Source organism: Macrobrachium nipponense, chromosome 18, assembly GCF_015104395.2.
Source record: "Macrobrachium nipponense isolate FS-2020 chromosome 18, ASM1510439v2, whole genome shotgun sequence".
Taxonomy (NCBI): domain Eukaryota; kingdom Metazoa; phylum Arthropoda; class Malacostraca; order Decapoda; family Palaemonidae; genus Macrobrachium; species Macrobrachium nipponense.
In genome coordinates, this window is record NC_087211.1 from 40696444 (window position 1) to 40710981 (window position 14538).

At 37.3% G+C, this 14538-nt stretch overlaps 1 pseudogene; it reads right to left on the reverse strand.

Annotated features, from left to right (window-relative positions):
• Positions 1–1813: 1813 nt before the first annotated feature.
• On the reverse strand, positions 1814–5280 carry LOC135196561 (uncharacterized; annotated as a pseudogene).
• Positions 5281–14538: the final 9258 nt, after the last annotated feature.

A 14538-nucleotide genomic window follows, 5' to 3' on the forward strand; every position in this document is an offset into this window, starting at 1 on the left:
TTGATTTAAAATCAAACAATATACTATATATATATATATATATATATATATATATATTTTATATATATATATTTTAAAATGTTACATATATGTATATATAATAAACATCTTATTCGATTGTTTTTTACAATTTATTCCTTTATTTTTTTACGCCCATAATGACCAAGTCCGGGAGGCATATTCCTGAAGTCTGGATGGAAATAGACCCTCTCGGATATTGAACCAATCAGAGCGTGTTTTGGAGCGGTGACGTCGTGAGACTCCGCCCTCCTAGCGCTACCTCCGTATACGCTTTTCTTAATTCTTGCAGAAGCACCAGTATATAAATCTTATATAATAGGTTTAATATTGGTAAATAATAGTTATTATAGATGTATACAGAAAATATGTATCAAATATGTTGTACCAGCTAATATTTACGCTGGCGTTTTATGCTTTTAAGTTACTGAGATATGCATATGGGACCATTGCTCAATGAAAGACGCAGAAAGCCATGCCCATGGCAATCAGCCGCTTCATTACATAATAATTCATGCAGAAGCACCAGTTTTTGAGAATATATCTTGTGAGAGGTTATAGTATTGGTAAATATAATTATTAAACTAAAGAGTACCGAGATACGCAAGGCATATGGCTGGCAACATTGCTCATGAAACACACAGGCTATGATCCCATGTCAATCAGCTGTTTCGTTACGTAATACTTCACCCGTTGAAAAATGACTTTACTTATATTGGCCTCGACAGGAGGATTATGATCCCCTGGCAATCAGCGTGTTTCGTTTACGTAATACTTCACCCATTGACAAAATGACTAACTACTCATATTGGCCTCGACACTTAGGCATTAAGTACATGAAGTAGGCTGGCAGTTTAAAATTTTGTTACTTTGAATTTTATTTTGGAACCAATGTACCCTTCAAAATGCACAAATTTTGCCCTGTTGATCATATATATGTCTTCTGCAAGTTGATTTGTTCTTTGTTGCTTATATACATATATATTTTCTATTGTTGTTTGTAGTTTTGACTCAAGTTTTTGAAATTACATATTTAGTCAGGTTAGGCTAGAATACGGATGGTAATTCATGTTCGGAAGTATAGTACATGGTGTGAGACAGGTAAATATAGACCTTTATTTAGTTTGCTAGGGTAAATCTATGTTGCAATAAAAAAAGCATATTCTTTTAATAATATCCGACGGAAATGAGTAGCAAATCATTCTAGTCAAAGAAAAATATATCAGAAAAATGTTCAATTTGCACAGATATATAATAAAGCACAAATTTACGCTGTGTTTACAACCAAGGCCATGCTCAGGTTTTGTTGTGCAGATATCATAAACTATGCAAAATTATTGCTTTGCTTATATTATACATATTAACATTGCAGCCTCGAATACGAAAAAGCTTTCCTTTGGTGATATTTTATTGTAAATTTTAAAATCAACTGCATAGCTTGGAATATAAGGGGAAAAAATCAAATTATTTACAAAAGATTATTTTTATACAAAAGATTACTCACATTGTACATCATACAAAGTTGATTAACTCCAAACTGCACAGTTCCATTGTCAACCAGATACAATAAAAATCGAATAATTCATGTCTTAAGAGCTATAATAAACACATAAAATTAATACGTTTGCCTTAACACTAATCAACAACTATTGTGAAATGTGAGAAATATGAATTCGAAAATAGTCCATTGAATCAAATATATGCCAATAAAAAAAAAAAAATAATTTTTCACTTAATGATTCGTGCCATGAGATTTCCCATTGGCCACGTTGCTGGAAAATGTTGGCGAGGCAAATTACGGGGGGACGTTTTTTAGGTTGTGAAGACACAGCCACCTGTCCGGATTGGACGGCCCCTTTAACAGCAGCGGTGCAGCTCCCTTGGCCTGCCAGTTGCGTCTTGCGATGGAGGTTGGCTGACAAGGTATCTTTTACCTCGCCCAGCTCCACCATTCCTTATGCACTTCCTGTGCAATGCAGCAAACTATTCAACTGGTTTGCAGTTTTTTTTACGGAATCCAGGCGCCCGAGGAAACTTCTTCCAGTGCTAGGTCTGTATCGCTATTTCCATAGCGCGCACTGACTCTAACTATGGCATCTGAACAAATCAATGTGCATATTTTTCTAGAGGCAAAACATCATCATCAATCTGAAGATGACATTGTCTCTGTTATAGAAATTGGATCCTGTGGCTCCTCTTTCATATCCAGATTTTCTGTCCTCTCACTAACAATTTCTTTTATATCTGCCTTGCCAGTGATCTCAAACCCACCACCATCCTCATTCAACTTTCTAAAAAATGCCACATCAGGGACCTTCTCTTGGCCCACAGCCAAAACTGCTAATCGATGGCGACTTTCACTGCTACTTAAAAATTGCTGGGGCACAGCTGTCATGCTAAACTCGGCACATGCAAGCAAATTTGGTGCTTGCAAATAGCACCAGTTTGGCCCTTGCATGCAGAGCATAGTCCAATTTCAAGGTCTATATCATATTTTATGGTGGATCAGATTCGCTCTGTACTTTATATTTAGAATTGCCAACCAATTCAACGCTGTCTAATGCAACCTTGGTCGAGATTATTGGCTTTACATGCCGCCTACTCAAGGCCACATCGACCAATCGTTGCCTCATGTATACATCGAAAATCTCGACCATAAACATCAGTAGCTGGGCCGTGTTGTATGCCTTGCATCTGAAAAAAAAAAATGAGAAGAAGCAATCCAAACTGTTTGATACAGTACAACTAAAACTAGGGCAGTCTGTTACAAATATTAATGCAGTTTAACCTGAACTTTGTGGGGCCAGCATAGTTTTAAATATATACAGAATTTTTTTTTTTCTAAATTTTGCCAGCATGGTTTAAATATTTGTCCATTTTCTCTCTCTTTCAAGGTAAGACATTTCCATAAAAAATGAGTTTCTACACTTACTGACAAATCATGTTTGCCAGATCAATCAATAAAATTAACTGCAAAACATCCAGAGACCTTTGAACCATAGTATTTTCATTGCAGTATAGAGGTTTTAAATTAAACTGGGCAACCTCTCAGCTATTTGGATAACACTTTTTCTTTCCTGTTCCTTTCAATATGCATACTGTTGAGCAGTTTTTCAAAAATTTTATGCCAATATAATTTTTATTATTATTATTATTATTATTATTATTATTATTATTATTATTATTATGTAGTGTCTAAAACACACACACACACACACACACAGAGAGAGAGAGAGAGAGAGAGAGAGAGAGAGAGATACACATACACACTCTACTAAGATCACAGCCCACCAATTTCAGCAAGAGGTCATGGCAACTATCAAGGCAGTGTCATCACTTGCTTAGTGGGGAGAACTTCGTTTTGTGAAATTTCATAGTAATAACATCAACCCAACTCCAACCCACCCTCAGCAACTCTCGAGGAAAGTAAAAAGTACATCAGTTAAAACACATGCAGACTCCATTAAGTATCAGTATATGTACTTTCTTAAATAATGTAATGACAAATATTACCTGTATAATGTACTTATGAATCCTTACCTACTGAGAACAATATCCTTGATTATGCACATTGTTGACTCGCAGAAATTATTTGTATGGTGCCCTCGTAACAATGTACCCAGCTCCGAAAAGCTATTGCCCAATCTTCCTTCCTTTCAAACCAAAGGGATGCCACATAACTGAAAGTTAAGAAAATGAATTGCTTCATTAAAAAAAATAAAATTGTTTAAATATGCCAAAGCGAAATTAAAATGGTTAATTAAACAGCAGGACATACAACATTGCAATCTGAAAAGTAAACTTAGTGATAGAATCAATTTTCTTTTCAATTCTGTTCAACTCTTCATTCAAAAGGATCAAAGACCTTGGATTTCATACCAACTTGTTGAATTATAAACAATGGGGACTGATTTTACACTTTAATGAATTATATAAAAAAGGACATTTATAGGGACAGATGGCTGAAGCAATAGTGCACTGAATGCTTCTAAAACTGGACTATTTCACATTACCTTTTGAAAATAGGATATGTAGCCATGAGAGAACAGGATTGGAGAGACTGCCCACACCCTCATTAAACTCTGCTTTTGAACTAGCATAAACAAGACTTTTCATGGCAGCCATAAGGTCTTGACGATTATCCTTTTGAATTCTATGTTTAGAATCCAATAGCCAACGCCATACCTGCTGAAGCAGGTGGAAAATACATAGAAAACGGTTTGCTGTGGGCCAAGTTGCAGCTAGACTTTTTCTTTCAGCTTCACAGTTGTCAGTCATGAATTTGAATGTGGAGCTCTCTGCCCATAGAGAAAGCACATTCACCTAGCATCTCCTTAATCATACCAAGCCTGCCAAGCACAAAAACAGAATTAAATTATATTTAATTAGAAAATATATTACTTGTATGGATGTTAACAAACGAATTATAAATTAAATCCGTCCATATTTGCATTATCTGTAATATACAATGGCCTAGTTGGGCACAAGCACCTTCTTACTAAATGCATTTTGTTTACTGTATATGTGTAAAACATTATGCAAATACTTCATTACAAATTTTGTTTACCAAAGAAGAGTAAGGAAAAAAAGTAGACTAACAAAATTCTTAGAGGTGACTGTGCTTGTCACCAGGAAAGTAGTATCACTTAAAGAGGAATACAAATTAAATTTTTGCTTAGGAAAATATATATTGTATGTACTGAACTTACATACCATCAAAGCAAAGTCAACAATTAGAAAAGATTTTTCAAGAGGTTAGGAGAGTTCTGAGTGAAGGTAGGAATCTAGTGATAGAATACCTGTAGTCGTTAGAGTGAAGTGCAGTATTAGGATGAAAGTATGGAGCAGACCCATATGCAATACAATAATCATAAGTGGCTCCCCCCCAAAATCCCAGGGTCTCGTAGTGGAGCATGGATTTTGTATTTGAAAGGAAAGAACATACTATTTAGTCATAAAAATTTTCCTAACATGCCTCTGAAAAAGTTAACATACGCAAAAATAGAATAAAGAGTAAAATCATTCATGTAAACTACAAACCTCTGGTCAATGTTACTTGATCTTGGCATGATGTGAACAACACAGCCAAAAGAAAAACAGCACCAGCTGGTCCTGCACAAATAAAGGTATGATAGCTGTGTTCAGTTGGTCTTATACAGATCCTGTGGCATCCACAAAAACAACTTCCGAGGCTTCTCTTAGATGTTCATGAACCCTCTTCATGAAGGGAGTTACCAAAACCACACAGAATCGTTCATCGTTGTGTTCAACTTTAAAATCTGTACTTTCTTGGGTTTGTCAGCTGCATACTTGTGGATAGCATTAAACATAGACAACGTGTTCAATCCAACCATGTTGTTCTTTTACCCATTGGGTCCGCATATTCCACAGATTTGGAGATGGATTGACAGATTTGTTTGCTTGTGCCTCTCAATCACAACCAAATCTAATTTCATAAGATGGTGTCCTGTGAGCCATCGCTGTTGTCATACCTGTAAATATTCTAATGTTAGCTGACAATCGCATTCCAACGCAAAAATTAAAACCTTAATATAGAATTTATGATACACATACATATTTTCATATCAAGATCTCAGTGCTTATAATATCTACTGCATTCACCGCCACCTTGGAAAGAGTCGAAACTTGCTAACTAATTATCATTCTAAAACTAAATAGTAACTACAGTAACATCATTACTGCATTGTCCTAGTATACATGCAATCACTGATCAGGTGATCAAGGAAATCACATTTTGAGGCCCCCAAACATGAATATTATCGAAGAACTACTACTTTACATTTCAATCATGGTACTGATTCAATTAATTTTTATTGTATAATAATAACATCTTTGAGTTAGTCTATTCGGGAGTAATGCCGAATTAAAAGCACAAAAACTGCAAGGCAAATCTTTTTGAAGTAGCTAATTATATAAATAAATCATTAGTTATGCCATTTGCAGTTTTAGATGGTAAAAGGCAGTTAATTTTACTTTCATATATCTCGACACTACAAAATTTTTGAAAAAGGGCAGCCCTCAAAGTGTGATATCAGCCTTAAGCATATGTCTTAGGAATTACAGTACTTAATTTGTTCACGACTTCCAAGGGAAAGAGCTGTTGCATGTGTGCCGGTAGTGAGAATTTCTGAAAAAAGGATATGAATTATGGGATAACATTATACATCAATAAACACAAACAAATTATGGGATAACATTATGCATCAATAAACACAAACAGACTATAATTTCTACATTCCTATAAAGGCCTATATGCACTAAAGTGACATTATCAGCAGAGTTAACGTTATTTGTTCAGTATAATCAATATTAAATTACCATGTGAAATTTTAACATACAATATAATTTGTGACATTGAGGTTTTCTAGGCTGGAAGAATTTTAATTCCACTAGATAATTATTATAGTAAAATTCTTTTTACAAAAACTTTGAAACAGGTAAAATACAAGAACATTACACTAAGTTTGACTGCCTTTCAAGAAAGTGTTATTTTACCTTGCTCAAAGTATCTCTCGATGTATCTCGGGTACTTGATGTTACTCTCAGTTGATTAAGAGCATCTGCAGAATCAAGGGAATGATTATGCCACCCATGGATCTCAATAAAACATGGAAAAGACTCCATAGAATCTTGTCCCTTTTAAGGGATTGCTTATGAATGATCCTAATTGTGGCATCGACGAAAACTTCACAACTGAGAATGAAATAAATAATATAATTAGCATATATATTATATATAACAATAATGCTCATATTTATGGCACAAAGTTTTAATAAATATACAAGCAGAGAGAACCGTGTGCGTCTATATAAACCACTAACAGCAATTTTAAAAACAGAATTCACATATCTACTCACAACTGCAGTTATTGAATGTTAATTATGTATGCAAAAAAAAAAAAAAAAAAAAAAAATTGTTGTGCTCGGGAAGGAGTTCATGCTTAGAAGGAATTGGTTTACCCAAGCAACCAGTTCAACTTCCTCAAAGGGGGTCTAGCCCCCTATGTTAAGGTAGGGCATTATAGGTTGTCTCCTATCATTAGGTGGGGGGGGGAGCCCCTCTGGATAAGTAGTTTAGATAGCCTAAATAAATAGGTCAGGCTAGCTAGGCCTAGTTTCCTTTTACACCCAATTACTAATTAGACCCATTTTTGTTTTAGCGACTGAAGGGCTGGATATTTGGAGCTTGAAAGAAATGCATCCAAATGGCATAGGCTACCCTTAGGTTCTCCACAATTTGTCCTAGCAGTGGTGTCACAATTTGGAATTTTGGTCCTGGGGGACAATATTTATGCCCTATTTATCCTATTTTAGCAATCAATTAGGAGGGTACAGGGTCTGCTTCACTCAAATCTAGTTTCAGTAAGCATAAAATTTATATAATTTTTAAAGCCTTAGTTCCTGTGGACTGAGTACCAAACTTATGGGCTGCCCGAGGACAACTGAAAATTGCCATATTTCTGCACTTTGGTAGGTAAAACTTTATCAAGATGTGGGCTGCCTTCTGTAATTCCAAAGTAAGAAGTAGCCTAGGCCAGGCAGGTCCCAATGTACAAAGTAACAAATGTTCCAAAAATGATCATTGAAAAGTAATGTCACCTGCAGAGGCTGGGGTCAATGTGTCAATAACGAGTATTGTTTCTTAGGTAGTCAAAGCAATAGCCTGTGTCCATTGGTAAAGGCTAGTGTAGACCAGAACTGTTTGTAGCCCTTGTATGCAGTGTGAGGAGGTCAGCTTGTATGTATGGTAGGATGATGGATTATGGAATTTAGGGCATAGCCTCCCAAGCACTGGACCTGTAAGATCATTCAACGCTGAACTGAAAGTATGGCTAGATGGAAAAATGAGAAATGAAATGAAAAATGATAACTGATGACAATCCTGCACTTGAAAAGGACTGTAACATCAGCAAAGGCCATTTTACTCTCCCCCAGCATTCCGATCATCCAAACTTATGAAAGATCGTTTTGGCCAGGGGGCCGTATGTACGGTAGGGGGTAAGCGCATATGTAATTTGTTTGTTTGTAATTATGTTTTTACGTTGCATAGAACCAGTGGTTATTCAGCACAGGAGCTTGTAGGCTATGTATGGTAGGGGGTTAGCCACAATACTAGTCATATTCATGAATTTCCTTGTGTTAGGCTAATTTTTGTGGCATAAACTGTTTGTTCCCCCCACCCAAAAACCTGGTTTTCCCAAACAGGGATCCCCTTACCTTTTTTACGAAAATTACGATTTTTTTGCCCTTCAGCCTATTCTGTCTGTGTTTCCCCCACCCAGGTTTTTTCCTGAAAAGGTCTCCCATATACTGTTTGTAGGTATAGGCTTTTGTATAATATTTTACTGCATGTTTTCGAAAATCAATCCATTCCCAAACATACGTATTTCGGGAGTAGCTATTTTTGGCTATACATAGTGTAAAAAACACCGCATGGTACAGGGTGGACCCATGTACGATCAATGTGTACAACCCCAAAAAAGTGCATTATAACGTGTCCTGACATCGGAGATGGGCATCAGACGCGACTTTTTGTTGGTGAGAAAACAGAGTAAAGACCTCTTACTCCGGTGTCAGGACGCGTTATAATGACTTTTCTTGGGGTTGTACACATTGATCGTACATGGTCCACCCCTGTACCATGCGGTTTTTTACCCTAGGTCACGCAAGCTTTGTAAAGTTTTTACCCTTTGTTCTTGGGTAAGGCCTGCCTCTGCGTGTAAGCCTATTCAGGTATGGCCTAAGACCCTAAGACCAGGATTTAGGTTAGACTTGAATGAGTAAAATTAGTACATGGAAAAATACTACTTACCCCAGTAACAGTCTTCTTCACACCTTTGTTGCTTGAATTTGTTGCTGTGATGGCAGAGTAATTTTTGACGAAATAATTTCTTCACTCCAACAGGGTACAGTTTATAGGAGTTGAAACACATACAATTCTTGAGGTTGAATATTTCTCTCCACTTGTCGAAATCTTCCCTCGATTTAGCATTAGTTCGTAAGCGCACAAAATCTTTATTTTTTTGCAAAATAATATTATGGAAGCACTGCCTTCAAAAATCTAGCAACTCAGGATTTCTTGTACACTCCATAGTGACTAAGTACAAGTAACAGACGACGAAAACAACAGACTAGGAGAACTATAGACTACAGACTCAATCAATTCTCGACAGAAGTTACAGAACAGGAACAGCGCATGCAGTTTCTTTACATTGAGCAATGGTGCCATAACCTTGCGTACTCAGACTCTCAGTACCTTTTTTTATAATAATAAGCGCCAGCGTAAATGCTAGCTGGTACAGCATAGTTGATACATATATTCTGTATGCATCTATTATAACTAATATATTTACCATATTTATAACGTATTATATAAGATTAATATTTTCAAGACTGGTGCGTTTGCAAGAATTAAGAACGTTTATAGGGGGTAACACTAAGGAGGGCGGAGTCTCACAACGTCACCGCTCCAAAACACGCTCTGATTGGTTCTAATATCTGAGAGGGTCTATTTTCCATCCAGACTTCAGGAATATGCGTCCGGGAGCGGGAGATTGGGTACAGCTTTTTTTTCTCTCCGTTTGTCAGTTTCTTTGTTTGTTTCGCTCGTATGTCTGTCTGTCAGTCAGTCCGTCTGTCAGTGCATCCGTCACACTCCTCTTATTCCTTCCGTAGACTCGGTCTCCTGGAGGAAAGCTATGAGTAGTTCTTGGTCCACTTCCTAAAAATGCACTATGCCTCTGTTGGCCTCAGCAGTGAATCAGATACCTAGCAAGATGTTAATCAATTAATTGTATAGTCGTATCAAAAGCGAGGAAGGACTATGGCTAGCAGCCTCATCCCAGAAGATTTGTCCAAACCGAAGGGTTAACGCATGGGACCACACCCAATCCAAAAGATTAAAAGGCTTATATCTGAAAAAAATTATATATGCATACAATATATATATATATATATATATATATATATTATATATATATATACACACACACACACACAAAAGAATTATAATTTCCATTCATCTTTATACTGGTACCGGCCTCCCCCCCCCCGTCAACCCCAACCCCCATAACCAACTCAGCCAAGAGAGCAAAGCCTTTTTTAAGGGCGCAAAGCCATACGAGGAAATGGCCGAGAAGAAAAATAAACATTGACGCAACGGGGCGTTAGAATGGGAGCATGGCAGTATTAAGAGAGCATTAAGAAGACGCCCAAGCTCTTGGAACTGTCCCCTGGAAAGTGTGTAACGAGAGAGTTATGCAAATAAAATGTTAGAGCAAGAAACTCGGCACTTATGGCGAAGAATAAGGCGCAAAACTGAAATGTCCCGAATTTAAACTTCGGGCGGGAATGAGGTATGGGATCTCCGGGAGATGGGCCAAAAGGGTTCTTTTTGACGGAAGAATGAATGAATACGTTATACCAAATGAAGGGGAGAGAGAGAGAGAGAGAGAGAGATAAACTCACAGGGTTGTGCTAAAGATGAATGCGGAAATACCGAAAAAACTAATGATGATAGACCGAGAAAAGGGAAGTATTTATAAAACACGTGCGAAGACTATACAGAAAAAGACTCAAGCGTCAAAATACGATCAAAATATTTAGTCTATACACAAAAGGCTACAACAAATATAAAGCAAAACGAGTTTCCGGTTCAAATCAAGAAGAACCAATTTACAAAAGGCCTCAAAATGCCAAAATAAAAGTTCGGTTCAAATGAGAACACAAACTAAATAAGATCTCAAGAGTTTCCCCAAAAAAGAAAAAACCAATAGACTCTAGCCCTATCATCTAGCTACAATTTCCCCTCTATCTCCATAGGTTCGCTTTTTAAAGGAATTACCACTCTTTTCCCTAACCCAGCATATAGGCCTACTTATCGGATAATTCCTCATAGTGCGGAGCCACTTTCCCTCATCCAAAATAGGCCTCCTTTCCCCCAAATGAAGACTCTCCAGATATACTTTCGCTAGCAAAGCATAGGCCTCTTTCCCTGAAAATTCAAATCGTTCCAGAGACACTTTCCTTCCGTCCTGCGCAGATAAAATCCCCTTCCCATACAATCCCGCTCCTTCCAGACACTTGTTTTCCGCCCTCAGTGCCGTCCCCTTTCCAGATACCTTCCCCTCCTTCCCAGAGAACCTCCACAGCCCGAGACCAATCTGTTCCAACTGGAAACCTGTTAAAGGCCTCCTTGAGCGAGTTTGCACTGCAATCGTCTCTCAGTAATTGCAATGCAAATGGTCGAATTTGCAAGTTTCCTTTTTTTTCCCTTCCCTTCCTCTCTCTCTCTCGGTCTCTCTCTCTCTCCTCTTCCCCTGCCTCTTTTCTTTTCTTCTTTACAGGGATCTAATGGCAGCGAAGAGCTTTGCAAACAAGGGCTGGAAGCCCGTGATTAGCTGGAATCTCGGCACCGAGAGATTAGCTGGACTAGGAGATCAGCCAGCAAGATCAGAGGTGAGATGGGGGATTCGATATCTTCAAATACTGGCGATGATGAAACAAATTGGTGCAAAAATCTTCAAGGATAGGGCCAAAGGAGAAAAATATTCGGGAAAAGACTCGAATAAGGGGGAAAATATTCCCGAAACGATTCGTCCCAACACAGAGATAGAAATGTAATGAGTATTCCAACCTAACAGCGATTTACAAAAATTGGACACAGTTTCTTGGAAAAGTTTCATAAAACCACTTGAAAACGATCAAATATGACAAAAGAATTTAGGTACACGTCTGTAACTTCTTAAAAGACAAAACAAGACAAAATACCTCAGAGGTAATAGAAGTATACTAGATTAGAAAAAAAAAAGGAAAAACATTACTTACAAAAATCTCCGTAAGCACGCCGGATTAAGCCATATCAACATCCCCTGAAAAAAAAGGTACATTTTTTTTCAGCATGCGCATAAGAACAGTTAATAGGACAAAATAAGGCAATATAGTTTTAGTAAAAACTACAAGACTATCACATACAAGCAACAAGTTATATTGTTTCCTGGAGACGATAATAAATAACTCCATCATATAAGAGGAAAAAAAAAAAGGTTGATTATACTATTATTTTAAAGAGTGAACCTGGATTAATGCCCCACGGAATATGTAGATGGAGAAATGTTAGTGGCAAGTTTTGAGAGTTGAAAAGAGACAGTGAGTGGAATGTGCAAAAGGATAATGCGTTAGCATATAATGTCATTTTAACTGGTGGTAGTTGAATACAAACTCCAGAACCTAGAGTAAGGGGTTGCAAATGTCTAGAGACTATTAAATGTAGCTAAGAAGAACGAAGCAATGACTTACTAAGTTTGGATGGTGGGAGCAATAAAAATGGCTTACTCCAACAAAAAAACTAAGAGTACAATTATAGAGCAGATTATTGTAGGAAGTGACAGGAGGTGGGTTACAGAATACTTAAAACAAGGGAGCGCAGCAGGATCTGTGCAAAGCTCTTGAGAAAATAAAGTTTGCTACGGCAGCGAGTGTAAAATGATTGCGAGGTCAGGGTTGTTAAGGCAACTCTCCATGGAAACGAAATGTAGATATCGAATAAAAGCGGAGGAGATACATGGAAACTGTTGAGGACTTAGGGAGTAACCATATTCAGAAATCTAGAGATGCGACAAAAATGGGTTAACAGGTACGTACAATACAGAAAAAAAAGGACATTTCTATTCTTTTAATCCGGTCATTTAAGTCGAAGACAAGCAGCTGGCCAAAGGGTGAAATCATTCAAAGTTGTGAGGAATAAGAAGAAAATAAGCCCGAAAAAGCGTTGACTTGAACTGAAGGAAATGCTTGTATGGAAGGGTTTTCAATATCCTGGTTACGAGAGCGCTTGCAAGTGCCTGGCTCAATGTGCTCTAAGGGTGGGAATGAGTTTTCTCTGCAGTTAAGCAGGATTGAATGGATCTCGTCGTGGATTTTTTTTTTTTTGTTCACGAGGGCAACAGTCTAGACTCAGCAAATAACGGAAGAATATGATAGATGTCTCGTTTTTACGAAGCCACCTGTATTTTTGGGAACACGGTGTATCTAACCACTCACCCCCCCTCTCTCTTTGCTAATATATTTTACTGATACGTACTTATACTTCAACTGCCTTGTGGATTTGAAGTCAGAAGTTACTGCTATATGGAGACTGTCATAATTACATGGATAGAGGTTAATTTATATACATACATACATACATACATATATATATATATATATATATATATATATATATACATAAATAAGTAATATATATACATATATAACATAGGGGGGAAAAGGGGACCACCAGCGAAAGGCACTTTCCACAGTGAATTTTATTGACAAAAGGCCGACGGGCTTCACTATTCATCAATTTTTCCATTTTCAGGGTAAGGCTGAAAACTGCAAACGATGGCGACCAGCAAAATGCTGAACTTTAACTTTGAGAGAAAAAGGCTTTTCAAAAACATAGCACAGGGTAGGGAAAGAAAAATGACATGTTCCGGGATCCACAATGATTAAATTAACAGTAAAAACGTAAAACTCTCAAACACCTTCCACGTAATTGTTTTCTGGCTGACTGCTTCTCAACTTTTTGTTTTTAGATACCTGCTGAGTATGTTCCTCCCCCCGACCGACTCTTCCCTTGTTCTTCAAGTGATTTTCTGTTATCAGTTTTGTTCTATTTGATTCTAGATTTAATCCTATCCTTTTTTTTAATTGATCGCCATGTTCGCTGTTTCCATCCCTGTAAAATGCAACTTAGATGTGTTGGGCAACGTCGGCCTAGTGTAATCAAATTCACACCATGTAGAATGCTTTTTCCTTGATACTTAGAATATATATTCATACGTACATAAATTCATATATACATACATGTATGTATGTGTATAAACACATATATGTATATGTGTGATGTTCTTCTCCTCTCTCTCTCTCATCTCTCTCTCTCTCTCTCAATAGCGTTCAGTAGGAAATCTTGGCCCACCTCCTCCGTAAAGTCACCATCTGGTGGATTCAAAGTGTCCTTCAGGAAATATTAAGGTTACCAGATAAGAAGGTCCCGGACTGAACTTGGCATAACATATTTGAACTGTGACGCACCAAAGTGCTATAATGAACACCGATATAAAAGAGTACACGGGACTTCCATTACGTAGGTTTTCCGTTCAGGCCTACTATACTAATAGGAGTCTCGCTTTCGCTTTCCTATCGTATCCCGCCATTCTTTCCTGGCAATTTTAGTCTACCCTGGAGCCTCGTTTGTTCCCATTTTCTATGGCGACGTAAATTTTTTTTCCCCTTTCTTGCTCAATAGCTTGACTAAGATTAAACTCTGTTAGTTCGAGTATTAAAAGTAAATATCTGTCTCCGGTATACAAGATCTGAACAGCGCGTGTAAAAAGCATACGCAATGTTTGTTGCTAGTTGAACAAATTACCAAAAAAAGGCTTTAATATGTTTCTCTGTTATTCTGGACATAATTGTATTCTCTCTACATACTTTAGTCATGCGGTGAAACAATTTATAA